Source organism: Oncorhynchus clarkii, chromosome 23, assembly GCF_045791955.1.
Source record: "Oncorhynchus clarkii lewisi isolate Uvic-CL-2024 chromosome 23, UVic_Ocla_1.0, whole genome shotgun sequence".
In the NCBI taxonomy this organism is placed as follows: Eukaryota; Metazoa; Chordata; class Actinopteri; order Salmoniformes; family Salmonidae; genus Oncorhynchus; species Oncorhynchus clarkii.
Window position 1 is genome coordinate 24,760,311 of NC_092169.1, and position 27,704 is coordinate 24,788,014.

At 44.1% G+C, this 27,704-nt stretch overlaps 1 protein-coding gene across 3 annotated transcripts in view; it reads right to left on the reverse strand.

The window, feature by feature from the left end:
* Positions 1–27,704, reverse strand: part of LOC139381541 (leucine zipper putative tumor suppressor 2 homolog) — a 97,583-nt gene that overhangs the window by 34,152 nt on the left and 35,727 nt on the right. The window contains exon 2 of one of the 3 annotated variants that reach the window (XM_071125165.1): positions 7,083–7,206. The gene's annotated coding sequence lies outside the window, so the exon portion shown is untranslated. Of the gene's footprint in view, positions 1–1,889; positions 2,123–7,076; positions 7,207–27,704 lie in introns of those variants that run through there. The other 2 variants (XM_071125167.1, XM_071125166.1) reach the window with 2 other exon arrangements.

The window sequence follows — 27,704 nt, forward strand, 5'->3', positions numbered from 1 at the left end:
CTGGCCCAACACTCTTAACTGCTAGGCTACCTATAGTGTGAGTCAACATTAGGTCAATGTGGAAAGGGTTACGAGACCCGCAGCATGAGACACACATTTACAGTACCTCATCTGTTCCAAAGAATATGAGGTAACAATCCTTTCCACCTCTTCCACTGTTCTGTCTGTCTGTCTGTCTGTCTGTCTGTCTCTCTGTCTCTCTGTCTCTCTGTCTCTCTCTCAGATATTCTCGAAACCAATCTTTGTTTCTATCCTGACATGTTGTCATACAAAGTGAAACATGCCATTACCCTTATCACAGTTTAACCAGTCTAGACAATTACAGTGTACATTGTAGAATAATAGTGAAGACATCAAAACTATGAAATGACACATATGGAATCATGTAGTAACCAAAAAAGTGTTAAATTGTTTTACTCTTCAAAGTAGCCACCCATTGCCTTGATGACAGCTTTGCACACTCTCGGCATTCTCTAGTGAAGACATAGTTTTGATGTCTTCACTATTACTATCCAATGTAGAAATGAGTAAAAAATAAAGAAAACCCCTTTAATGAGTAGGTGAGCCAACATTTTTACTGGTACTGTATGTCTCAGATAGATCAGCAACATAAACGTTGTGGCCAAACAAAAATCGAGAATATGAAGTTGAGCTGAATTTTGATTCCAAACGGAATCACTGTTGTTAGGGTTTGGTTTAACCAGGCTACATGAGATAGCTGCAGTGCATAGAGTCTGCAAACATATGTGCTGACACATCCTGCGTAACAACACTGAGGAAAAATGACAATGTTCCTGTGATGAAGAAACAGCTCATTAAAAAGAGACAACTACACAACAGTAACCACTTCTGTGCTCTACTCTCTCACCAAGACAAACTGTGTGTGTGTGTGTTTGTGTTTGCAACTTGTTGCTCCTCATACATAGTGGTTAGTTTAGTGTGTGTGTGTGTATGTGTACTGTGTGTATTTGTGGACAGACTGAATAACTCCTTTCTCCTGGCAAGCTGTCAGACAGAAGGGTAACAGGTTTTTATCCAAAACCTCAGTAACATAGACCACAGATCAATAACCTACAGCCAATTTCTGAATATCAATTATCCAATAACTACAATTCACAGGCTGCCAAAACCTAATTTCATCCCCAAAAACCATCCTTATCCCAAAGTCCTGAGTCCCATCAACCTAAACTCCCACTTCACCCCTCCTCAAAACTTTGACGCAACCCCCCCACCTTAGCCCTTAAACCACCCCAAACACCCACCCTTGACTTAAGACTCACCCACACATCAGAATATCCAGTTACTATGGAACTGCCCTCAGAAAAAAACCTAGTAACTGCCTGGCGGTCAGTTTAGAGTTGTAGTTATTGTTGTTCTGTCCCGATATTAACTCCAGTATGAACTGATCTGGAGTCAGCCTGTACTGCCAGTAAGCCAGGCTGCATTTAGCTAAAACAGCCTGGCTTACTGTGGCATTTCTAGAGTGGTTTCCTACCCTGTAACGCTCTGTCTTTCTGTTTAGGTAGGCAAGCTTTCATACACACACACTCATAGTGATTTTCTTATGGTCTATATTCTGGGAGTTGGAAAATGTGGGATAGCATTATCACCTCACACCTTCCATTGATGGAACTGCTTTCCCACACCGCCTCGCGTGCCTAAAGTTCCAATTGGTAACTTTGATTGACTAAACAGAGAAAACGTAAAATATTTCCTAAGCATACACTCATGCATGTGAGCACACACACACCCACACCCACACACACACACACACACACACACACACACACACACACACACACACACACACACACACACACACACACACACACACACTTCAGAGTAAGTTTGATCATGAACCATGCTGTGGCTTGCTCACACACACTCACCCCAGTGAAACGCCTGCATTGCTGCCTCCACTTGTCTCCGTCTCTCCTGAAGAAAATCACTATGGTCCCAGTTCGTTAACTCAAATCTTCCTCTCTTTCTCTCTGTTTCTCCTCTCTCGTTCTCCTCTAACTTTCCTTTATTCCACAGAGCACTGTGAGGAGTTTTAAAAGGAAGCACTCTTTCCTTCTCCCCTTTGATCTCTTCTCCTCTCTTTCCCCCTACTCTGCTTTTCTTCCTTCCCTGCTGTCTGTCTTAGCTCCGCCTCCTTCCCCTCCTCCACTTTTCCCCTCCTCCCTCTGCTCTCTCACTTTGTTTGCTGGCCCCCCCTACTTCTCACACACACACACTCAGCTTTCCTCCAATTCTCTCCTAGCTTTTTCTTATTCTCTCGCGTTCACAAATATGCGCGCACACACGCACACACGCACACACACACACACACACACACACACACACACACACACACACACACACACACACACACACACACACACACACACACACACACACACACACACACACACACACACACACACACACACACACACACACACACACACACCACAAGGGTCTGACAACTTGGATGGAAAATTACTGAGGATAATAGCAGACGATATTGCCACTCCTATTTGCAATATTTTCAATTTAAGCCTACTAGAAAGTAGTTCCGCTACCTAGGAATAGTAAAGCCCCCTTTACTGGCTCAAATAGCCGACCAATCAGCCTGTTATCAACTTTTGGGAAAAATTGTGTTTGACCAGATACAATGCTATTTTACAGTAAACAAATTGACAACAAACTTTCAGCATGCTTATAGGGAAGGACACTCAACAAGCACAGCACTTACACAAATGACTGGCTGAGAGATATCTATGCTAAAAAGATTGTGGGGACTGTGTTGTTAGACTTCAGTGTGGCTTTTGACATTATCGATCGTTGTCTGCTGCTGGAAAAATGTATGTGTTAATGGCTTTACAACCCCTGCTATATTGGATAAAGAGTTACCTGTCTAACAGAACACAGAGGGTGTTCTTTAATGGAAGCCTCTCCAACATAATCCAAGTAGAATCAGGATTTCCCCAGGGCAGCTGTCTTGGCCCCTTACTTTTTCAATCTTTACTAACGACGTGCCACTGGCCTTGAGTAAAGTCAGTGTGTCTATGTATACGGATGACTCAACACTATACATGTCAGCTGCTACAGCGACTGAAATCACTGCAACACTTAACAAAGAGCTGCAGTTAGTTACAAACTAAAAGCATTGTATTTGGGACAAATAATTCACTAAACCCTGAACCTCAACTAAATCTTGTAATAGATAATGTGTAAATTGAGCAAGTTGATGTGACTAAACTGCTTGGAGTAACCCTGGATTGTAAACGGTTATAGTCCAAATATATGGTTACAACAGTAGCTATGATGGGGAGAAGTCTGTCCATAATAAAGTGCTGCTCTACATTCTTAACATCACTATCAACAAGGCAAGTCCTACAGGCCCTAGTTTTGTCGCACCTGGACTACTGTTCAGTCATGTGGTCAGGTGCCACAAAAAGGGACATAGGAAAATTGCAATTGGCTCAGAACAGGGCAGCACGGCTGGCCATTGGATGTACACAGAGAGCTAATATTAATAATATTCATGTCAATCTCTCCTGGCTCAAAGTGGAGGAGAGACTGACTTCATCACTACTTGTATTTATGAGAGGTATTGACATGTTGAATGCACCGAGCTGTCTGTTTGAACTACTGGCGCACAGCTCGGACACCCATGCATACCCCACAAGACATGCCACCAGAGGTGTCTTCACAGTCCCCAAGTTCAGAACAGACTATGGGAGGAGCACAGTACAGAGCACAGAGCCACGGCTACATGGAACTCTATTCCACATCAAGTAACTGATGCAAGCAGTAAAATTAGATTTAAAAAACAAATACAAATAAATCTTATGGACCAGCAGGGACTGTGAAGCACCACAAACAGGCACAGAAACATGTATACACACACACGGTAACATACGCACTATACACACACACGGTAACATACGCACTATACACACACGTACACATGGATTTTGTACTGTAGATATGTGGTAGTGGTGGAGTAGGGGCCTGAAGGCACACAGTGTGTTGTGAAATCTGTGAATGTATTGTAATGTTTTGTTGGACCCCAGGAAGAGTAGCTGCTGCCTTGGCACACTGTGCTTTGGCAGCAGCTAATGGGGATCCATAGAAAATACAAAATCAAATACACACACACAGAGATCCCCCAACTTCCCTCCTCTTTTTAATCCTGTCTGCATGCTCTCTCCTGCATCTTTCTTTTCTCTCTCTCTCCCTTTCCATGCCTCTCTCGTTCTCAGTTTACCTCTGACTGTCTCTACCTTTTATTTTGGGGGTGATCTACAGCATCCCTTTAATCAGCTTTAACCCCCTCAGACCCTGGTAACAAATCCTGTCCCAATCAAAGCCTGTGGTAACCATAAATGGTAAGTGGATTATACCACAGTAAGCCTCTCTATCCACTCATCCTGATATGGTGGTTAAACACCCTGCAGAACTGGGGACTAGATACAATATATCCATCTGTAATTGAACTGATTACCATCAGCCTACAGAAATCAATCAAAAACCTTCATTCATATACCAAAATCCCTTCCACTCTCCTTTCTCATGTAATTTTCTCCTTTATTCTATCTCTCTGTGCATGTGCTTGTTTGTGTGTGCGTGTGCGTGTGTGTGCGCTTCAGGCCTATGGGACTGGACTACCTCCCCGGAAGCTGCCCTGAAAAGTAAATAAAAATAACACTTGACTGTTTTCATGACAAAACAGGTTATAATTTAGGAACTACAGTTGCGACAGGAGTGAGATTGAGAGAAAGAAATAGAGATGGGGGGGGGGGGGGGTAGGGGAAGGAAGGGGATGGAAAGAGAGCGGGAAAAGAGATATGTGAACCTAATTAACCCAGAGGAAAGGGAGTAGAGTTACATAACACGCATGCAAGCACACATACCATACACACATACACTCACACACACACAGCTGTGAATAAACGTCCATCTGCACAGAATTAGAGCACCCAGACTGCATGAGTGGACATTTTAGAATAATGGGTGTGTATTTGTGTGTGTGTGTGTGTGTGTGTGTTCCGCACCGGCCTCTATGAACTAAACAAATCTAGTTTTATTGCTGTGTGAGCTGCCATGGAAAAGCAATTAGAGAAATGAGTGAACACTGGAGAGAGAGAGAGGGAGAGAGAGAGAGAGAGAGAGAGAGATGGACAGAGAGAGAATGGGAGAGAGGGATGGGAGATGGACAGAGAGAGAGAGAGAGAGAGAGAGAGAGAGAGAGATGGACAGAGAGAGAATGGGAGAGAGGGATGGGAGATGGACAGAGAGAGAGAGAGAGAGAGAGAGAGAGAGAGACACAGATAGACAGATGGACAGAGAGAGAGAGATGGACAGAGAGAGAGAGAGAGAGAGAGAGAGAGAGAGAGAGAGAGAGAGAGATAGACAGATGGACAGAGAGAGAGAGATGGACAGAGATTGAGACACACTAGGGTCAGTATACTTCTAATGAAGAAAGTTCATCTGACCCACCATTTCTTCTTTCATCTCATCCTGCTCTCTCCATCCCATTTTCTCTCTTTCTCCCTCCCTCTCTCTCTTTCTCCCTCCTTCTCTCTCCTCTTTCCAGACAATATTTCTCAAATAAAGGAACTCCCCACTCTCCAAAGGTATTGGTAACAGGGAGTGAGGTGGGAGTGAGCTGAACTAACCTCAACTCTGTGACATGGCACATTCCTACTGCTAGCATCAGCAACTCTCAGTGCTAAAAATAGAACTCAAGATGGAAAGTTGTGGTCAGTGTGTCTGGTCTGTGTGTGTGTGTGTGTGTGTGTGTGTGTGTGTGTGTGTGTGTGTGTGTGTGTGTGTGTGTGAGAGAGAGAGATAGAGAGAAAAGAGAGAGAGAGAGATAAGTCCCAGTGTTGGCCAGAACAATAGAAGGAAGCAGGTTGCAAATCACTCAGACACATAACTCCCTATTATAACTGGATTTATGAGACAGAGCTAAGACCTAACAAGCGTCCACCATTAAACACACACACACACACACACGCACACAGCCATGAACGCAAACACACAGAGCCTACAGGCACGCACAAACGAATATACACAAATCTGTCCACTTTAGGTCAATGGTGTGTTTACTCTGCCCATTAGCTTCATTAAGTCCCAGCAGTACAGCCCACTCTCCCTCTCCATTGCTCATTCTCTTTCTCCCTCTCTCGCTCTCTACCTCTCTTTTCAGAAAGAGAAAGAGACGGCGCAGGAAGACACATGGAAAAGAGAAAGATAGAAGAGACATACGCTCTGTATGTAGAGAACGGAGAGAGGGACAACGAGAGGTAGAGGACAGAGAGAGTGTATGAAGAGAGACAGGAGGGAACGGAGAGAGGGACAACGAGAGGCAGAGGACAGAGAGAGACACAGAAGCCTGTGAGAGAAGGGGACAGCTGGGCTGGGGAGAGGGAACATTTGAGGCGAGTGACAGGGGACAGCAGGAGAGGCGAAACCTGGTAATGGAGACAGAGGAAAGAGGAAAGGACAGCAGCTGTGAAGACCACACACCACTATCACCACACAAACTGGAGCCATAGGGTTGAAGCTGCAACAAGATGGGGAGCAGAACTTTATCTCTCTCGCTCAAACCCAGAGTCTCTGGTGACACAGCTAGCACTGCGATGCAGTGCCCTAGACCACTGCACCACCCAGGAGGCCCATATTTCCCTTTTGTACTTGAACTTTTTATACATCATCACGACACTTTACATAGCCATAATATGACATTTTAAATGTCTCTATATTCCTTTGAAACTTTTGTGAGTGTAATGTTTACACTCACAAAATGGTTAGAGCATTGGGCCAGTAACTGGAATGTCACTAGTTTCAATCCCTGAGGCAACAGGGTGAACAATCTGTTGTTGTGTCCTTGAGCAAGACACTTCCCCTAATTGCTCCAGGGTTGCTGTTGATAATGTAGTTGGGATATGCAAAAAACACATTTCCAATTAATACACACGTGTACATGTGTAAAATAGGACAAATATAAGCACCCACCAAATTGTTATGTATTGATTTTCTTCTCATTCGAATGTTAACATGGCAGACAAACACCAAACACTGACCTTTACCTGTTTGAGAGTCCCAGTGTTCTCCTGGTTCTCTGGGGAAGACAGGGAGAGAACAGGGACTTCTCATCCCCAGAATCTCCCTACTTCTTGGGCTGCATCTCCACTACACCTCCTGACCTGGAGTCTGGAAACACAGAGAGAGAGAGAGGAACAAGAAGGTAATGCATGTACAGAGACAGAACAGCAAATACATGTTCGAAGCAATTTATATTACTTTCTATCATGTCAAACTGTAACACTATGGTATATCTTAAACATAACAGTTTGGAGTACAATACACTGGTCATTCAGAGTTAAATGTACTTCCTTAAATGCTGTGTTCTGTGAAAGGAGAGAAGAGGAGACCACTGCCCCCCTTGAGACACTGCCACCTTAATATTCCTACAAAAATATCCCCCCTATGCACGCACGCACACACACACACACACACACACACACACACACACACACACACACACACACACACACACACACACACACACACACACACACACACACACACACACACACACACACACACACACACACACACACACACACACACACACACACACACACGAGGGGAGATATCACAGTCTGTGTTTGTTTATCTCGACCATCTATAGCTTTGACTGCAGTCTCATCTGATGTGTGCGCTCTCTCACGAATTCCAAAATAGGTCACCTCAACATGAAACAACAGCATTCCCTGATCCACGTGCAAGTGGAAGAGAGGGAAAAGAGGAGAGAATGGAACGAGAAGTGAGGAGGGCCTCCCTGATAGCTTGCTTTCATAACCTTCCTGTCTCTTTTCCCCTCTTCCTCCCTTACGCTTTCAATATCCCATTTTCTATTTCACTCTCTCTCTTCACCTCTACCACTTTCTCTCTTTCCATTACCCTCTATCTCTGTATGTCAACCTTTATCTCTATCCCTATCTCCCGCCGTCCCCTCTCTCGCCTCTTTCTCCTCCTCTTATCAAGCACCATCCCACTCTAAATGATCAATATATTCTCTACAGTCTGATCACTGATTGATCACTGATACAATTCAGCTGATTGATTTTAGCCTTAGTTCTTCCTGCCCTATAGCACTGCACTGGGGTCAGTTCATTAAACCTGACAAAAATATATGTAACCTCTCTTCCTGCAGTTGCTTTAAAGTAACATTCAAGTGGTTCTGGAAGTTCTTCTCAGATGAGTATTTTGTTGCTTTGAAGCATCTATCAGCGTGTTTCTGATACAACCTCACACATGAAAAAAATACTATAGTATACTATGGTATAAGTATTCACTGTAGTGTTTTAGCATATTTTTGTTGTTGTCGCAGAACCTCAGCAAAAGTACTACAGTGAATACTGATCTGTCTCTGATCTGTGGAAACGTCTTGGTCAAACCCACAGTAGTTTGTACTCTATAGTAAACTGTAGTATTTTTCATGTGGGCTAACTGTAAAATGTGCTTTAGCTACACTTATGGGGGTGTGTCTGTCAAGTCATTTTTGGGGGCTTATGAGGTTACTCCTGATTTTGCCACATCCAGTTGCGATATTACAACAACAAATATGTTACACCAAACAGCAAACACTGTTTTATTCCCGCGGACATAATTGCACATCACTGCACGCACGATGGATGTACTACGGTGTTTTCTTATTACGTTGCTGAATAATCGCCTCCCCAAAAACAAAACAAAAACAATAATAAATGCACCTAAAGCGACCAGTGGCGCTGTTTAACCTTCGCAGAGCTCAGCTTTAACGCACCCCTCAAGGTGTTTCTGAACCAGCCCAACATTCATATATGCTGATATATGGTTAAGCTGCTACACATATGGGGGTGTGTCTGTCAAGTTCATCTTTTCAGGCTAATGTGGCTACCCTAATCTTATTGGGATGAGCAAGACGAGTTGGGACTATTCATTACTCATCCATTATAATGATGAACAGATGAGACCAAGAATAACAAAGAAAGGATGCTCCACTCCCTACCCCCCTTTCAGTCTGTTTCCCAAAATATATATAATAAGGCCACCCCCCCCCCTTGACCCCAAACTATCCTATTTATATGCTGCATATAAGAAAACAAGCATAAAGCAGAAGATCCTCATAATGATCCTAATCATCCTAAACAGCCCTGAAGGAAGGGAGGAGTGAGGAGACACAAGGGCCTGTCCTCCTGTCTTGTCCTAGCAGGGAGCCTTCTGATAGCCAGATGGCCAAGCCCTGTCCTGGGGGGGGGGGGGGGGGGGGGGGGTTCCATTTGTCATCCTGTTTTCATTGATCCCCAACTTTGGTAACCAGCTAGGTAATAAGGGGCACGCCTACCCACCCTGTTATTCTGTAGAGGTGAGAGAAGGAGAAGAGAGAGGAGGAAAGGAGAAGAGGTGGAGGAAGGAAGGAAGAGAGGGCGAGAGAGAGGAGAGGTAGGGAAGAGAAAGAGGAGGAGAAAAGAGGAGGAAGAGAGAGGATCATTTTAATATTTTATTTAACCTTTATTTAACTAGGCAAGTCAGTTAAGAACAAATTCTTATTTACAATGACGGACTACCAGAAGGCAAAAGGCCTCCTGCGGGGAAGGGGGCTGGGATTAAAATAACAAAAAATATATAAATATAGGACAGAACACACATCACGAGAAGAGAGACAACACAACACTACATAAAGAGAGACCTAAGACAACAACATAGCAAGGCAGCAACACATGACAACACAGCATGGTAGCAACACAACATGACAACAACATGGTAGCAACACAACATGGTAGCAGCACAAAACATGGTACAAACATTGTTGGGCACAGACAACAGCACAAAGGGCAAGAAGGTAGAGACAACAATATATCATGCAAAGCAACCACAACTGTCAGTAAGAGCGTCCATGATTGAGTCTTTGAATGAAGAGATTGAGATAAAACTGTCCAGTTTGAGTGATTGTTGCAGCTCGTTCCAGTCGCTAGATGCAGCGAAAAGATGAGTGACCCAGGGATGTGTGTGTTTTGGGGACCTAGAGAAGAGGTAGGGAAGAAACAGAAGAGGGAAGACAGACACACACAGCTCTGGCCCTGATTCTAGCCTTTGGAAGGCTTTACAGTTGTAACGTTCATAAAACGAGGTCGGACAACATGGCCTCTGCTCTGACACTGCACTGATCTGCCCCTGCACGTGTGTGCACACGCAAGCACAAACACACACAAACACACACACTCCCTCCCCTGTAGGATTTCTAATCAGTAGATGACATGTCACCCAGTGGTCTCTTCTGACGTAAACCCTGAGCTGTGTTAAGATTAGCATCTGGGTTATATTACTAGTAGATTATGGCTATGCCAGCATATGTCCTCTCCACAGGAGCACTCCCACTATTTGACACTATCACCATGACTTGGGGTTTGACAAATGGTGATGCAGGTTTGGGGTCATTTCCATTTAAATTCAATTGAATCAGTTACATACTCATCTCATATGTATATACTGTACTCGATACCATCTACTGTATCTTGCCTATGCTGCTCTGTACCATCACTCATTCATATATCCTTATGTACATATTCTTTATCCCCTTACACTGTGTATAAGACAGTAGTTTTGGAATTGTTAGTTAGATTACTTGTTGGTTATTACTGCATTGTCGGAACTAGAAGCACAAGCATTTCGCTACACTCGCATTAACATCTGCTAACCATGTGTATGTGACAAATAAAATTTGATTTGATTTGATTTGAATCAGAACGTAAACTGAAATTTTCCTTATTTTTTCTTCATTAAACCCATCACTGCTGTAATGTGTTGGTCATCATGACCAAGCTTGAAAGCGACAGTGTAAGTACAATTCCTCAACTGAGTTTTTACATCAGTGCAGAAGTGAGGAAATCAGGAGAGAAAGTGACTGGCAGAATGGGTGTTTTATGTGGAGGAAGAGGGCCGCAGTATGTATTTTAGATAGGGGGGAGTGAGGCCTAAGAGGGTTTTATAAATAGGCAACAACCAGTGGGTCTTGCGACGGGTATACAGAGATGGCCAGTTTACAGAGTATAGAGTGCAGTGATGTGTTCTATCAGGAGCATTGGTGGCAAATCTGATGGCCTAGTGGTAAAGAACATCTAGCCGCTCGAGAGCAACCTTACCTGCCTTACCTTCATCCTTACCTTCCGATCTATAAATTACGTCTCTGTAATCTAGCATGGGTAGGATGGTCATCTGAATCAGGGTTAGCTTCCTACTGCCTGAGCTATGTTGTTGATGTAAATTGAGAAGAGCGTGGGGCCTAGGATTGAGCCTTGGGGCAGTTCTTTGGTGACAGGCAGTGGCTGACACAGCAGATGTTCTTTATACACTGCACTCTTTGAGAGAGGTAGTTAGCAAACCAGGCCAAAGACTCCTCAGAGACATCAATACTCCTTAGCCAGCCCACAAGAATGGAATGGTGTACCGTATCAAAAACTTTGGCCAAGTCAATAAAAATAGCAGCACAACATTGCTTAGAATCAACAACAATGGTGACATCATCTAATGGCACAACCAAATGACCTGGATTGCAGTTGAGATTACATTAAAAGTACGTAATGCAAGTTTGATCAATGCTGTTCGAGATTCTGCACAGATTATTATAGCAAATGTAGGGAACTCCACAGACCTGCAACATTTGCATGATATCTTGAACAACACCTTCCTAATATTGAGTGGTACTCCCACTTTTGGATTCAATTGGTCAAGGTATCAGCTCTACAAGGTGTCGAAAGCATTCCACAGGGATGCTGGCCCAAGTTGGCTCCAATGCTTCACAAAGTTGTGTCAAGATGGCTGGATGTCCTTTGGGTGGTGGACCATTCTTGATACACACGGGAAACTATTGGGCAGAACCTGGCACCTACTACGTTCAAAGGCACTTAAAACTTCTTGTCTTGCCAAGCCATGAGGTCGAAGGAATTGTCCTTAGAGCTCCAATACAGGATTGTGTCGAGGCACTGATCTGGGGAAGGGTAAAACATTTCTGCAGCATTGAAGGTCCCCAAGAACACAGCAGCCTCCATCATTCTTAAATGGAAGTAGCTTGGAACCACCAAGACTCTTCCTAGAGCTGGCTGCCCGGCCAAACTGAGCAATTCGGGGGAGAAGGGCCTTGTACAGGGAGGTGACCAAGAACCCGATGGTCACTCTGACAGAGCTCCAAAGCTTCTCTGTGGATATGGGAGAACCTTCCAGAAGGACAACCATCTCTGCAACACTCCACCAATCAGGCCTTTATGGTAGTGTGGCCAGATGGAAGCCACTCCTAAATAAAATCACATGACAGCCCACTTGGAGTTTGCCAAAAAAGCACCTAAAGGACTTTCAGACCATGAGAAACAAGATTCTCTGGTCTGATGAAACCAAGATTGAACTCTTTGTCCTGAATACCAAGCTTCGCGTCTGGAGGAAACCTGGCACCATCCCTACTGTGAAGCATGGTGGTGGCAGAATCCTGCTGTGGTGATGTTTTTCAGCGGCAGGGACTGGGAGACTAGTCAGGATCAAGGGAAATATGAACGGAGCAAAGTACAGAGAGATCATTGATGATGAAACCCTACTCCAGAGTGCAGTGCAGGAGTGGCTTCGGGACAAGTCTCTGAATGTCCTTGAGTGGCCCAGCCAGAGCCTGGACTTGAACCCAATCTAACATCTCTGGAAAGAACTGAAAATAAATGTGTTGCGACGATCCCCATCCAACATGATAGAGCTTAAGAAAAACTGCAGAAAAATTTGTGAGAAACTCCGCAAATACAGGTGTGCCAAGCTTGTAGCTGTGATGTGGTAAGGTTGGACCCAGGTGAAAAGAAGAGACCAGACGAGGAATTAATGATTAAGGATAAACTTAATACTTAAAACAGTAGCCACAGGATCACAGTACACTTGAACAAACAACAAAAACTAAGACTCGAAAACAGGAAACGAACGCACACGGTAAACAATTCGTTCCCATAGCAACGATTAAAACATTCCCTAACCAGAAACCGTGGATTGATGGCAGCATTCGCGTGAAACTGAAAGCGCGAACCACTGCTTTTAATCAGGGCAAGGTGTCTGGTAACATGACCGAATACAAACAGTGCAGCTATTCCCTCCGCAAGGCTATCAAACAAGCTAAGCGTCAGTACAGAGACAAAGTAGAATCTCAATTCAACGGCTCAGACACAAGAGGCATGTGGCAGGGTCTACAGTCAATCACGGACTACAGGAAGAAATCCAGCCCAGTCACGGACCAGGATGTCCTGCTCCCAGGCAGACTAAATTACTTTTTTGCCCGCTTTGAGGACAATACAATGCCACTGACACGGCCTGCAACGAAAACATGCGGTCTCTCCTTCACTGCAGCCGAGGTGAGTAAGACATTTAAACGTGTTAACCCTCGCAAGGCTGCAGGCCCAGACGGCATCCCCAGCCGCGCCCTCAGAGCATGCGCAGACCAGCTGGCCGGTGTGTTTACGGACATATTCAATCAATCCCTATACCAGTCTGCTGTTCCCACATGCTTCAAGAGGGCCACCATTGTTCCTGTTCCCAAGAAAGCTAAGGTAACTGAGCTAAACGACTACCGCCCCGTAGCACTCACTTCCGTCATCATGAAGTGCTTTGAGAGACTAGTCAAGGACCATATCACCTCCACCCTACCTGACACCCTAGACCCACTCCAATTTGCTTACCGCCCAAATAGGTCCACAGACGATGCAATCTCAACCACACTGCACACTGCCCTAACCCATCTGGACAAGAGGAATACCTATGTGAGAATGCTGTTCATTGACTACAGCTCGGCATTCAACACCATAGTACCCTCCAAGCTCGTCATCAAGCTCGAGACCCTGGGTCTCGACCCCGCCCTGTGCAACTGGGTACTGGACTTCCTGATGGGCCGCATCCAGGTGGTGAGGGTAGGCAACAACATCTCCTCCCCGCTGATCCTCAACACTGGGGCCCCACAAGGGTGAGTTCTGAGCCCTCTCCTGTACTCCCTGTTCACCCACGACTGCGTGGCCACGCACGCCTCCAACTCAATCATCAAGTTTGCGGACGACACAACAGTGGTAGGCTTGATTACCAACAACGACGAGACGGCCTACAGGGAGGAGGTGAGGGCCCTCGGAGTGTGGTGTCAGGAAAATAACCTCACACTCAACGTCAACAAAACTAAGGAGATGATTGTGGACTTCAGGAAACAGCAGAGGGAACACCCCCCTATCCACATCGATGGAACAGTAGTGGAGAGGGTAGCAAGTTTTAAGTTCCTCGGCATACACAACACAGACAAACTGAATTGGTCCACTCACACAGACAGCATTGTGAAGAAGGCGCATATATCCTTATGTACATATTCTTTATCCCCTTACACTGTGTACAAGACAGTAGTTTTGGAATTGTTAGTTAGATTACTTGTTGGTTATTACTGCATTGTCGGAACTAGAAGCACAAGCATTTCGCTACACTCGCATTAACATCTGCTAACCATGTGTATGTGACAAATAAAATTTCATTTGATTTGAAGCTCCTGCAATGGACAACAGAAAACACACCTCTTTAACAAGGATACAATCATGAAATAATAAGACACACCTGAGTCCAATAAAAGTCTCTAGGGCGGTCTCATCCGCACTCTGGTGCCAGGAGGACCCATGACAGTAGCGTCAAACCCAAGAATACTCGGGGCTATAATCGCTGCCAAAAGTACCTCTACAAAGTAATGAGTAAAGGGTCTGAATACTTATGTAAATGTATTATTTCAGTTATTTTTTTATTCTAAATTTGCAAAAATGTCCACAAACTTTGTCATTATGGGGTATTGTGTGGAGATTTATTAGGGGGAAAACAATTTAATCAATTATAGATTAAGGCTGTAACGTAACAAAATGTGGAAAAATTAAAGGGGTCTGAATACACTGTATTTACAGTAGGCTAACCTCAATATGTGGCCATAGATTGTTAAAATGGCGCCGATTGTGTTTTTTTGTTTGTTTATCTGCATTGTTTGTAACTTATTTTTTACTATTGTTGTACATAATGTTTCCGCTACAGTCTCTTATGACCGAAAATACCTTCTAGACATCAGGACTGCGATTACTCACCACGGACTAGCAGAATCCTTTTTCTTCTTTCACGACTCTGATGAGCTCGAGGCAGAAGATATACGGCTCCCTAGGGAACAGGCCCCAACCCCAGTGATCTGCGTGAAGAGGAGGTGGAGAAAGAGAGGTTGGAGGGCAGGCTGCCTTCTGAGGAATAGGTCGGCGATCGAATAAACCCCAACTCCACTCAACTCTGTTTGCAAATATGCAATCGTTGGACAATAAATTGGACAAGTTATTGGGAAGATTAAACTACCAACGGGACATTAAAAACTGTAACATCTTATGCTTCATGGAGTCATGGTTGAATGACGACAATATCAAAATACAGCTGGCTGGTTATCTTTTTAAGGCTGCAGGGGCAGTATTGAGTAGCTTGGATGAAAAGGTGCCTATTGTAAACGGCCAGCTCCTCAGTCATAGTTGCTAATATTTGCATATTATTATTAGTATTGGATAGAAAACACTCTGAAGTTTCTAAAACTGTTTGAATTATGTCTGTGAGTATAACATAACTTATATAGCAGGCAAAAACCTGAGAAATTCCACTTCCTGTTTTTTTTTCTGAGGTGGCAGATTTTCAACCAAGCTCTCATTGAAATTACAGTGAGATATGGATGAGTTTTCACTTCCAATGCCTTCCACTAGATGTCAACAGTCAATAGAACTTTGTCTGATGACTCTAATGTGAAGGGGGGTCGAACGACACAGGATATAGTCACCACTGCCACGAGTTGACCATGCTTTCACCATACGCGTTCACAGGGGAAGGACCTGCGTTCCACCGGTCATCTGAAGTCATTCTAATTCTCCGGTTGGAACGTTATTCAAGATATATGTAAACAACATTCTAAAGATTGATTCAGTACATCGGTTGACATGTTTCTACTGACTGTTACGGAACTTTTGGACATTTCGTCACGTTATAGTGGACGCGCTTTGTGACTTTGGAATTGTTTACCAAACGCGCTAACCAAAGTAGCTAATTGGACATAAATAACGGACATTTTCGAACAAATCAAGCATTTATTGTGGACCTGGGATTCCTAGGACTGCATTCTGATGAATTTCATCAAAGGTAAGGAAACATTTATCATGTATTTTCTGATTTCTGTTGACTTCTGTTGGATTCTGCTCTGAGCGCCGTCTCAGATTATTGCATGTGTTGCTTTTTCTGTAAAGTTTTTTTGAAATCTGACACAGCGGTTGCATTAAGGAGAGGTATATCTATATTTCATGTGTATAACTTGTATTATTTCTGTTGAAACGATGTGGCTATGCAAAATCACTTGATGTTTTTGGAACTAGTGAATCTAATAAGCCAATTTAAACTCAGATTTTTTGCTATAAATATGAACTTGATCAAACAAAACATGCATGCATTGTGTAACATGAAGTCATATGAGTGTCATCTGATGAAGATAATTCAAGGTTAGTGATTCATTTGATCTTTATTTCTGCTTTTTGTGAATGCTGTATTTCGCTGGAAAATGGCTGTGCTTATTGTGGTTTGGTGGAGACCTAACATAATCGTTTGTAGTGCTTTCGCTGAAAAGCCTATTTGAAATCGGACACTTCGGTGCGAATAACAACAAGATGACCTTTAAAATGATTTAAGACACATGTATGTTTTAGGAATTGTAATTATGAGATTTCTGTAGTTTGAAATTGGCGCCCTCTATTTTCACTGGTAGTTGTCATATCAATCCCGGTATTGAGATTGCAGCCATAACAAGTTATACGATGTACCGGCAGGATAGAACAGCGGTGTCTGGTAAGACAAGGGGCAGCGGTTTATGTATTTTTGTAAACTACAGCTGGTGTACGATATCTAAGGAAGCCTAAGGAAGTCTCGAGCCTTTGCTCACCTGAGGTAGAGTTTCTCATGATAAGCTGCAGACCACATTAACTACCGAGAGAGTTCTCATCTATATTCTTTGTAGCTGTTTACATACAGTCTGTGACTGGCACCAAGATAGCATTTAATTAGCAGAATTCCGCCATAAGCAAACAAGAAAATGCTCACCCACAGGCGGCATTCCTAGTAGCCGGGGACTTTAATGCAGGGAACCTTAAATCAGTTTTACCTAATTTCTATCAACATGTTAAATGTGCAACCAGAGGGAAAATAACTCTGGAACACCACATACACCACATACTCCACACACAGAGATGCATACAAAGCTCTCCATTGCTCTCCAGTTGGCAATCTGACCATAATTCTATCCTCTGTTTCCTGCTTACAAGCTAAAATTAATGCAGGAAGCAGCAGTGACTAGATCAATAAAACAATTGTCATATGAAGCAGATGCTAAGCTACAGGACTGTTTTGCGAGCCCAGACTAGAACATGTTCTGGGATTCCTCCAATGGCATTGAGGAGTACACCACATCTGTCATTGGCTTCATCAATAAGTGCATCAATGACGTCATCCCCACATTGACCGTACGTACATACCCCAACCAGAAACCATGGATTACAGGCAGCATCCACACTGAGCTAAAGGCTAGAGCTGCCGCTTTCAAGGAGCGGGACTCTAACCCGGAAGCTTATAAGAAATCCCGCTATGTCCTGCGACGAACCATCAAACAGGCAAAGCATCAAGACAGGACTAAGATGGAGTCTTACTACACCGGCTCTGACACTCATCGGATGTGGAAGGGCCTGCATAGCATTACAGACTACAAAGGGAAGCACAGCCGAGAGCTGCCCAGTGACACGAGCCTACCGGATGAGCTAAACTACTTCTATGCTCGCTTCGAGGCAAATAACACTGGAACATGCATGAGAGCACCAACTGTACCGGAAGACTGTGTGATCACGCTCTCCGTAGCCAATGAGTAAGACCTTTAGACAGGTCAAAATTCACGAGGCCGCAGGGCCAGATGGATTACCAGGATGTGTACTGCGAGCATGCGCTTACCAACTAGCAAGTGTCTTCACTGACATTTTCAACATCTCCCTTTCAGAGATTGGAATGCCAACATGTTTTAAGCAGAACCACCATAGTGCCTGCGTCCAAGAACACTAAGGTAACCTGCCTAAACGACTACCGACTAGTAGCACTCACGTCTGTAGACATGAAGTGCTTTGAAAGGCTGGTCATGGCTCACATCAACACGATCATCCCAGAAACCCTAGACCCTCTCCAATTTGCATACCGCCCCAACAGATCCACAGATGATGCTATCTCTATTGCACTGCTCTTTCCCACCTGGACAAAAGGAACACCTATGTGAGAATGCTATTCATTGACTACAGCTCAGCGTTCAACACCAGAGTGCCCTCAAAGCTCATCAATAAGCTAAGGACCCTGGGACTAAACACCTCCCTCTGCAACTGGATCCTGGACTTCCTGACTGGCCGCCCCCCAGGTGGTAAGGGTAGGTAACAACACATCCACCACACTGATCCTCAACACAGGGGCCCCTCAGGGGTGCGTGCTCAGCCCCCTCCTGTACTCCCTGTTCACTCATGGCCGCACGGCCAGGCACGACTCCAACACCATCATTAAGTTTACCAATGACACAACAGTTCTAGGTCTGATCACCGACAACAACGAGACAGCCTATAGGGAGGAGGTCAAAGACTTGGCCATGTGGTGCCAGGACAACAACCTCTCCCTCAACGTGTTCAAGACAAAGGAGATGATTGTGGACTACAGGAAAAAGAGGACCGAGCACGCCCCCATTCTCATCGACGGCTGCAGTGGAGCAGGTTGAGAGCTTCAAGTTCCTTGGTGTCCTCATCACCAACAAACTAACATGGTCCAAGCACACAATGACAGTCGTGAAGCGGGCATGACAAAACCTATTCACCCTCAGGAGACTGAAAAGATTTGGCATGGGTCCACAGATCCTCAAAAGGTTCTACAGCTGCACCATCGAGAGCTGGTTCCAGGATCAGCGTGGCAGATGTGTTGCTACCTTCTCTCACCATCTGGGGGCGGGCCCGTCAGGAAGTCCAGGATCCCGTTGCAGAGGGAGTTGTTTAGTCCCAGGTTCCTTAGCTTAGTGATGAGCTTTGAGGGTACTCTGGTGTTGAACGCTGAGCTGAAGTCAATGAATAGCATTCTCACATACAGTAGGTGTTCCTTTTGTCCAGGTGGGAAAGGGCAGTGTGGAGTGCAATAGAGATTGCATCATCTGTGGATCTGTTTGGGCGGTATGCAAATTGGAGTGGGTGTAGTGTTTCTGGGATAATGGTGTTGATGTGAGCCATTACCAGCATTTCAAAGCACTTCATGGCTACGGACGTGAGTGGCACGGGTCTGTAGTCATTTAGGCAGTTTGCCTTTGTGTTCTTGGGTATAGGGACTATGGCGGTCTGCTTGAAGCAATCAGGGACATGTTGAAAATGTCAGTGAAGACACCTGCCAGTTGGTCAGCACATGCCCGGAGCACACGTCCTGGTAATCCATCTGGCCCCGCAGCCTTGTGAATGTTGACCTGTTTAAAGGTCTTACTCACGTCGGCTACGGAGAGCGTGATCATACAGTCGTCCGGAACAGCTGATGCTCTCATGCATGCATCAGTGTTGCTTGCCTCGAAGCGAGCATAGAAGTGATTTAGCTCGTCTGGTAGGCTCGTGTCACTGGACAGCTCGCGGCTGTGCTTCCCTTTGTAGTCTGTAATAGTTTGCAAGCCCTGCCACATCCGACGAGCGTCGGAGCCGGTGTAGTATGATTCAATCTTAGCCCTGTATTGACGCTTTGCTACCCTTTAGCTCAGTGCGAATGTTGCCTGTAACCCATGGCTTCTGGTTGGGGTATGTGCGTACAGTCACTGTGGGGACGACGTCCTCAATGCACTTATTGATAAAGCCAGTGACTGATGTGGTGTATTCCTCAATGTCATCGGAAGAATCCCGGAACATGTTCCAGTCTGTGATAGCAAAACAGTCCTGTTGTTTAGCTTCTGCTTCATCTGACCATTTTTTATAGACCAAGTCACTGGTGCTTTCTGCTTTAATTTTTACTTGTAAGCAGGAATCAGGAGGATAGAGTTGTGGTCGGATTTACCAAATGGAAGGCGAGGGAGAGCTCTGTACGCATCTCTGTGTGTGGAGTACAGGTGATCTAGAATTTTCTTCCCTCTGGTTGCACATTTAACATGTTGATAGAGATTTGGTAGAACTGATTTAAGTTTCCTTGCATTAAAGTCTCTGGCCACTAGGAGCGCCGCCTCTGGGCCTCTGGGTGAATGGGTTCCTGTTTGCTTATCTCCTTATACAGCTGGCTGAGTGCGGTCTTAGTGCCATCATCTGTCTGTGGTGGTAAATAAACAGCCACGAAAAGTATAGCTGAGAACTCTCTAGGCAAGTAGTGTGGCCTGCAATTTATCATAATATACTCTACTTCAAGTGAGCAAAATCTAGAGACTTCCTTAGATTCTGTGCACCAGCTGTTGTTTACAAATATGCACAGACCGTCCCCCCTGGTCTTACCGGAGTGTGCTGTTCTATCCTGCCGATGCAGCGTGTATCCCGCTAGCTGAATATCCATGTCCCCATTCAGCCACGATTCCGTGAAACATAGGATATTACAGTTTTTGATGTCCCGTTGGTAGGATATTCGTGATCGTACCTTGTCTAGTTTATTGTCCAATGATTGCACGTTGGCGAGTAATATTGACAGTAACGGCAGCTTTCCTAGTTGTTTTCAGCGGGTCCGGACGAGGCATCCGGCTCTTCGTCCTCTGCGTCGCTTCCTTTTGCGAATAATTGGGATGTCTGCCCTGTGGGGTGTTTGGAGAATATTGTGTGAGTCCTGCTTGCTGCTGTTGTTGTTGAAAAAATCTTCGTCTAATCCGAGGTGAGTGATCACTGTCCTGATATCCAGAAGCTCTTTTCTGCCGTAAGATACGGTTGCAGAAACATTATGTACAAATAATTTACAAATATCGCGAAAAAAAACCCCACATAATAGCACAATTGGTTAGGAGACCGTAAAACGGCTGCCATCTCCTCCGGCGCCATTTTTCCAACCATCACTAGCCAAACTGTCCACTGGGCAACGAGACACATCCCTCCATCCATCCTTCCATCTAACTCCCCTCTCACAGACAGACACTAAGCACCTGTGCCTAAACGGGCATGCAGGTTAGTTACTGCAGAGAGAGACATAGGAGTGAGAGTCAGAAAGGCAGAGAGAGACAGAGAAAGAGAGCAAAAGAAAAAAGGAGAGAGAGAAGCACTGCACATGGCTTACATAACTGTCATATCAACCCTCACAATACTTCAAACTAGTTTCCATCTTAACCCAGCCAGTCTCACTGTAGCCTACAAGCTCAATCAAACCCAAGAGTTACAGTAGCACAGATGGAACACAGACAGTAGCAAGCTAATGCAATTTCTATGTAGTGTTCCTTCCGCTTTGCAAGTCAATAGCTTTTCTAAAATATCTTTCTCTCTCTCTCTCTCTCTCTCCCTTCAACCTCTCCCTCTCTATGGCTATTGCTGCTATGCTGCAGTCATTTTCTAAGAAAGGGGGGTAAAGCAGCTTTGTTGCTATAATACGCCAGGCTATAATGCTTGCCCCACTTCCCCCTCTGCTTTCTGCTTTCTGCTTTCATTGTGTAAGCACAATATACATAAAACATGATTTGCCTGCTTCAATTTCTGACTTTTATTCAAAGGGGGATTTGGTGGCAGACAACATTAGAGCTAAATAGTCTCCTTCTGATCTCTGCAAAAAATAGTGAGAGAAAACAGGGAGACAGCCTGATAGAGAAAGAGCAAGAGAATCGAGAATGGAAAGAGAATGGAGCAAACAGTAGAGAATAGAGATGGAGCTGTGACCTCCAGACATTGAACACAGGACAACTGTCTATATGACTAATGAACTCCATTTATCATCTAGTTAATGGGAAGTGAAAGGAGACTGTGTTTGCCTGTACTACAGATGATAGCTACATCTATACCGTTACACTGACTGAATGGATCCCCTATGGCCATTGGACACTAGGATCTATCCTTGTTACTCTACATTAGGAATAGTAGACGGTATCCGCCTATGACCCTGTTACTTTGAGAATCTAAGGCCTTTCTTTCTTTCCTCCCTCCTTCCTACCTCCTTCCTTGTGCAACTACTATGGATCTAATCTCTCGTGGACAGACGCACGTAACATAAATGGCAGTAGCATCTGTGAACAGATTGTGGGATGTGACGACTAACTAGGAACTTTGTTCTGTTAAGCAGAATTTTGGTCACTGATCATTTGGACAAAACATGATTTCGCATCGTTCAAATTTCGGAAGGGGAGAGGACATTTGGCCCATAGATTTGCCCGAAACTGGCTGAGAGTTTCGATTTAGAGGGGTGGAGACTTGGCAAATCTGATTAGTATGTTTTCTCGAGGATCTGACGCAATTATGCAATATTTTAGTTGTGGGAATTACAGACCTAACAGCATTAACAACAGGTCTACTACATAGTTTCACCATTACCGTTCCCCTGTATATTATCCGTACCAGAGGGCATCAGGCTTGCTGATCATCAGTGGTTCTGAAGTGACGGTTTAGTATTACAACCTACCAGCAGAGGGTAGACTCTCAGACTCAATGCCCAATGGAAAAACACACAGGGCTAGAGTCAATCCGGTCCACAAAAGAGCCTCGTTATAGTGTGATAGACATCTAAAGGTAATTTCTGATTGAGCCAACATACATGTATGCAGCATTTAGCAGTCTCAGAAAACGCGGGAACATTAATACTTAAATGTTGATCAGGCTTTTACCCTGGATCATCTGCCTGGATTGAATGTAGCTCCTAATTGCTCCTCAGAATCTCGACTCGTTCTTAGCGGATAATATAATGACGTTTTATGTGGTGTGTACTGTGATGAACAACACACATAGAACACCTAAGAACAGTCTTCTCTGGAAAATAAATAAAATGCACAATTACATTTCAACGACATTTGAAAACCCACTTCAGTTGTTTCCAGGCCTTTGGCTTTCAAGACACCATCACAGCCTGGTAGCTATTGATTTACTAATTAAATTCACTTCATCCAGCTCTTTTTTCTATCTCTCCTTTATTTAACCAAGAGGTCCCATGAGAGAGTATCTCTTTCCACGATAACCTGGACATTGTGACTTCATCATCCCAATTGTGATCTATTGGTCTGCTGTTAACAACCGATCAATACTTATCTTTTTTTCACTGTTCTTTTCTCTTCTCTTCTCTCTTCTCCTCTCTTTTCTTCCTTTCCTCCCTTTCCTCTACACCAGATATTCCCAAACTGGGGTACGCGCAATGCCGTCGGGGGTACGCCAAATAAATATCTTAACATTTACAAACAGTACATTTATATTTTCCAACAGGGCTATACATTTGGGTGAGGTTATTTTCTTGACTGAGTAGCCTTGTTTCACTGCCAAAAATAAAATGAAACTATCTAGTGTTCAGCGAAATAACAACACAACGTCAATACAGGTTGTAGTCAAATGATTAACATCCAATCATCCAATTAACCGGTACTCTCTCGCGGGAAACCTTCACTCTTGCGCAGACATTTAGAAATTAAACATGACAATATGAAAAACAAGCCACGGGAGTTTTTTGAGAGAGAATAAAGACGACTTTCGAGTAGTAAGACATGTATAAAAGCAACAGATACCCTTAATAAGAAGGGGCTAGAAGCGTCTTATATGGTGAGCTACCGAGTGGTTAGGACAGGCAAGCCCCATACTATTGTGGAGGACTTAATTCTTCCTGCTGTCGTGGACATGGCTGAGACAATCCTGGGGGGAAAGGCCCAAAAAACTATACAGACAATTCCTTCACTGTTTCACGACGCATCAGTGACATGGTAGGAGATGTTTTGAAACAATTTTTTATTTTTTTTTGTACCTTTATTTAACTAGGCAAGTCAGTTAAGAACAAATTCTTATTCACAATGATGGCCTAGGAGCAGTGGTTTAACTGCCTTGTTCAGGGGCAGAACGACAGATTTTTACCTTGTCAGCTCGGGGATTCAATCTGGCAACCTTTCGGTTACTGGCCCAACGCTCTAACCACTCGGCTACCTGCCGCCCCACAATTACTGCTTCGCATACAAGCCAGTGAATTCTATGCATTACAGCTAGATGAGACAACAGACGTGGGGGGGGGGGGGGGGGGGGGGGGGGGGTCAATTAAGGAAGACATCCTCTTCTGCAAACCACTGGAAACCAGGACAACAGGAGAGGATATTTTTAAAGTACTAGACAGCTTTGTGACATCAAATGAACTTTGGTGGTCAAGATGTGTTGGTATCTGTACTGATGGCGCAAAAGCCATGACAGGGAGACATAGTGGAGTGGTAACGCTTGTGCAAGTGGTTAATCTCGACGCCAATTGCGTACACTGCAACATCCACGAGAGGCTATTGCTGCCAAGGGAATGCATGACAGCTTGAAAGATGTTTTGGACACTACAGTGAAAGTGGTTCTTTGTTAAAGCAAGGCCCCTGAACTCTTGTGTATTTTCTTCACTATGCAATGATATGGGCAGCGACCATGTAACGCTTTTACAACATACAGAAGTGCGCTGGTTATTTAGGGGCAAAGTATTGACACATTTTTTTGAATTGAGAGACGAGCTTAACATTTTCTTCACTGACCATAATTTTCACTTGTCTGACCGCTTGCATGATGACAAGTTTTTCACACGACTGGCCTATCTGGGTGATGTTTTTTTCTCGCCTAAATGATCTGAATCTAGGATTACAGGGACTCTCTGCAACTATATCCAACGTGCGGGACAAAATTGTGGCTATGTGTCACGTCTGCTCCTGCTCCTCCCCTCTGGCATATGACGTCGCCAGAGTACTAACCACCGGTCCTGGGATTCATCATTACGCACAACTGGCCCTCATCATCACGCGCTCCCGTGAATCATTATGATTCACAACTGTACTCCATTTCCTTCATCATTTCCTCCCCTTTATATGTCACTCTCCCAGGTTCACTCATCAGTTGGTATTGTTCTTGTGTATCGGCGTTCTGCCTTATGTTAGTGTTGTGTTCTTGGTTTTGTTGTTTTATTAAAACGTTTCACCTGCACCTGCACCTGCTTCCAACACACCGCCCCATCATCATGATTAAGAAGTTGGAGCTCTTCTCTGTCTGCATTAACACGGACAACACACAGGTCTTTCCATCATTGTAGGATTTTTTTGTGTGCAAATGAACTTAAGCTTACAGACAATGTCAAATGTGATATAGTGAAGCACCTGAGTGAGTTGGGTGCGTAATTACGCAGGTACTTTCCCGAAACGGACGACACAAACAACTGGATTCGTTATCCTTTTCATGCCCTGCCTCCAGTTCACTTACCGATATCTGAACATGGGAGCCTCAACAAGGAGCCGCAACAAGCGGTTCTGTGAAAATGTAATTTAATCAGAAGCCACTGCCTGATTTCTGGATAGGGTTGAGTTTCTTGCCTTGGCAAATCACACTGAGACACTGATACCCTTTGCAACCACGTACCTATGTGAGGGTGGATTCTCGGCACTCACTAGCATGAAAACTAATGACAGGCACAGACTGTGTGTGGAAAATGATTTAAGACGGAGTCTCTCTCCAATACAACCCAACATGGCAGAGTTATGTCCATCCTTTCAAGCATACCCTTCTCAGTAACCTGTGGTGAGTTATTCACAATTTTTGATGAACAAATAAGGTTTATATGTAAGATGGCTAAATAAAGAGTAAAATGATTGATTATTATATTATTATTTGTCCTATAAGAGCCTTTTGTCACTTCCCACGAGCCGGGTTGTGATAAAAACTAATTCTTATGTTTAATAAATGTATCATATAGTGATGGCAAAAACAACATTTGCAGCTGGAGGTTGAATGTTTGAAGGGGTACGGGACTATAAAAGTTTGGGAACCACTGCTCTACACTCTTCTCTTGTCTAAGTATTCTGTTAATTGTTCTTCTCCTCTCATCTGCTCTCCCCTAATCTTCTCCACTTCCCCCCCCTCTACTCTTCCCCCTCCTTCTCTTCTCCCAGAACGACACTGCAGCCTTGTCCAGTACCCCGAGGGCCTTCTCAGAGCTTTTCCAAATTCCTGGTACAATCCACCTGTCAGGGAATTCAGTCTGGAGGGAGGGAATCATTTTATTTCTGTTATGCATACCTCAGACACTGTACCTCTTCTTCTTCTCTGTCTTTTTCTCTGTCTTAGGGTATACCGTGTTGTGTGGAAGAATGTTTGAGACACTACGAGATCAGCTTAATCTCTCTCTCTCTCTCACACACACTAATTCTGACACTTTCTACTCCCTCTATTTCTGCTCAAAGACAGGGAGCAGAGATTGAGTTGCCATGGGGGCAAACCTGTCTGCATTTTCTCCATATATCTACTGTAGAAAACAGCTTGACTGAACAGTCATCACTGTATTGCACAGATCTAGTGAGCAGGCATCACTGGAGAAACCAGATCCCGCTGAACAGAACTGTACATCTGTCATCCACTTTGACTTTACTTTTAACTTCATAGTGAGGAAAATAGATTTTACGGCTTGTCAAGATAAGCAACTGCAGTACTAAGACTGTCACGCCCTGGCCATAGAGAGGCTTTTATTCTCTATTTTGTGACTAGGGTGGGCATTCTATGTTCCTTTTTCTATGTTTTTGTATTTCTCTGTTTTTGTTTCATGGTCCTCAATCAGGGACAGCTGTCTATCGTTGTCTCTGATTGAGAACCATACTTAGGTACCTCCTGCCCATATGGGTGGGTAGTGTGTGGGTAGTTGCTTTCTGTTTTGCACCTGATGGAGCTGTTTCGGTTGTTCTTTTGTTACTTTGTATTTAGTGTTCAGTTCTATTTAATAAATGACAAACACATACCACGCTGCGCTTTGTTCCTCACCTTCTTCCACCAACGGCCGTTACAAAGACCTTGAATAATTGTTGTGCAGAGCCCTGGTTCAAGCCCAGTCCAGGGAGGAATAAATTCTGCTACATAATGCTTATCATTGAAATTACTAAATTAATAAATAATCTCTCAGCATTGTTGCAGTCAGTCTTGGAGGGAAAGTTATTCTACAGTAGTGTTCCAGGTCAGGTGTCTATTAGAACCATGGAAGACATCTGTGATACAGTAGGATGATGTCCTTGTATGAGATCAGAACCCATATTCATAACGCCTCAGAATAGGATTGCTGATTTGGGATCTATCCATAAAATATGAATCATTATGATCTAAAATACAAAATGAATCCAAGATCAGCACTTCTATGATGAGACGTTTTATGAATACAGGCCCTGACCTCAGATCAGAATTAATCTAAGACAAGACTGAGTCCAGACTAGAGGACACGAGGAAGAGACAACAAAAGAGAAAAACAAAACCTGAGTGTTTACACCAAACCATATCATTATCTAAACAACCAGAGAAGTGAGCATAGGAGAGGGAGCGAGAAAGAAGTGAGAGAAAAATATCCTTGGAGAGAGAGAAGAAAACAAGGGACCATGTCCAAGTTCTGTTCCGTCTCTCTGCTGGTTTAAAAGCCCTCTCCATCAAACCTGTGTGTGTGTGTGGGTGTGTCTG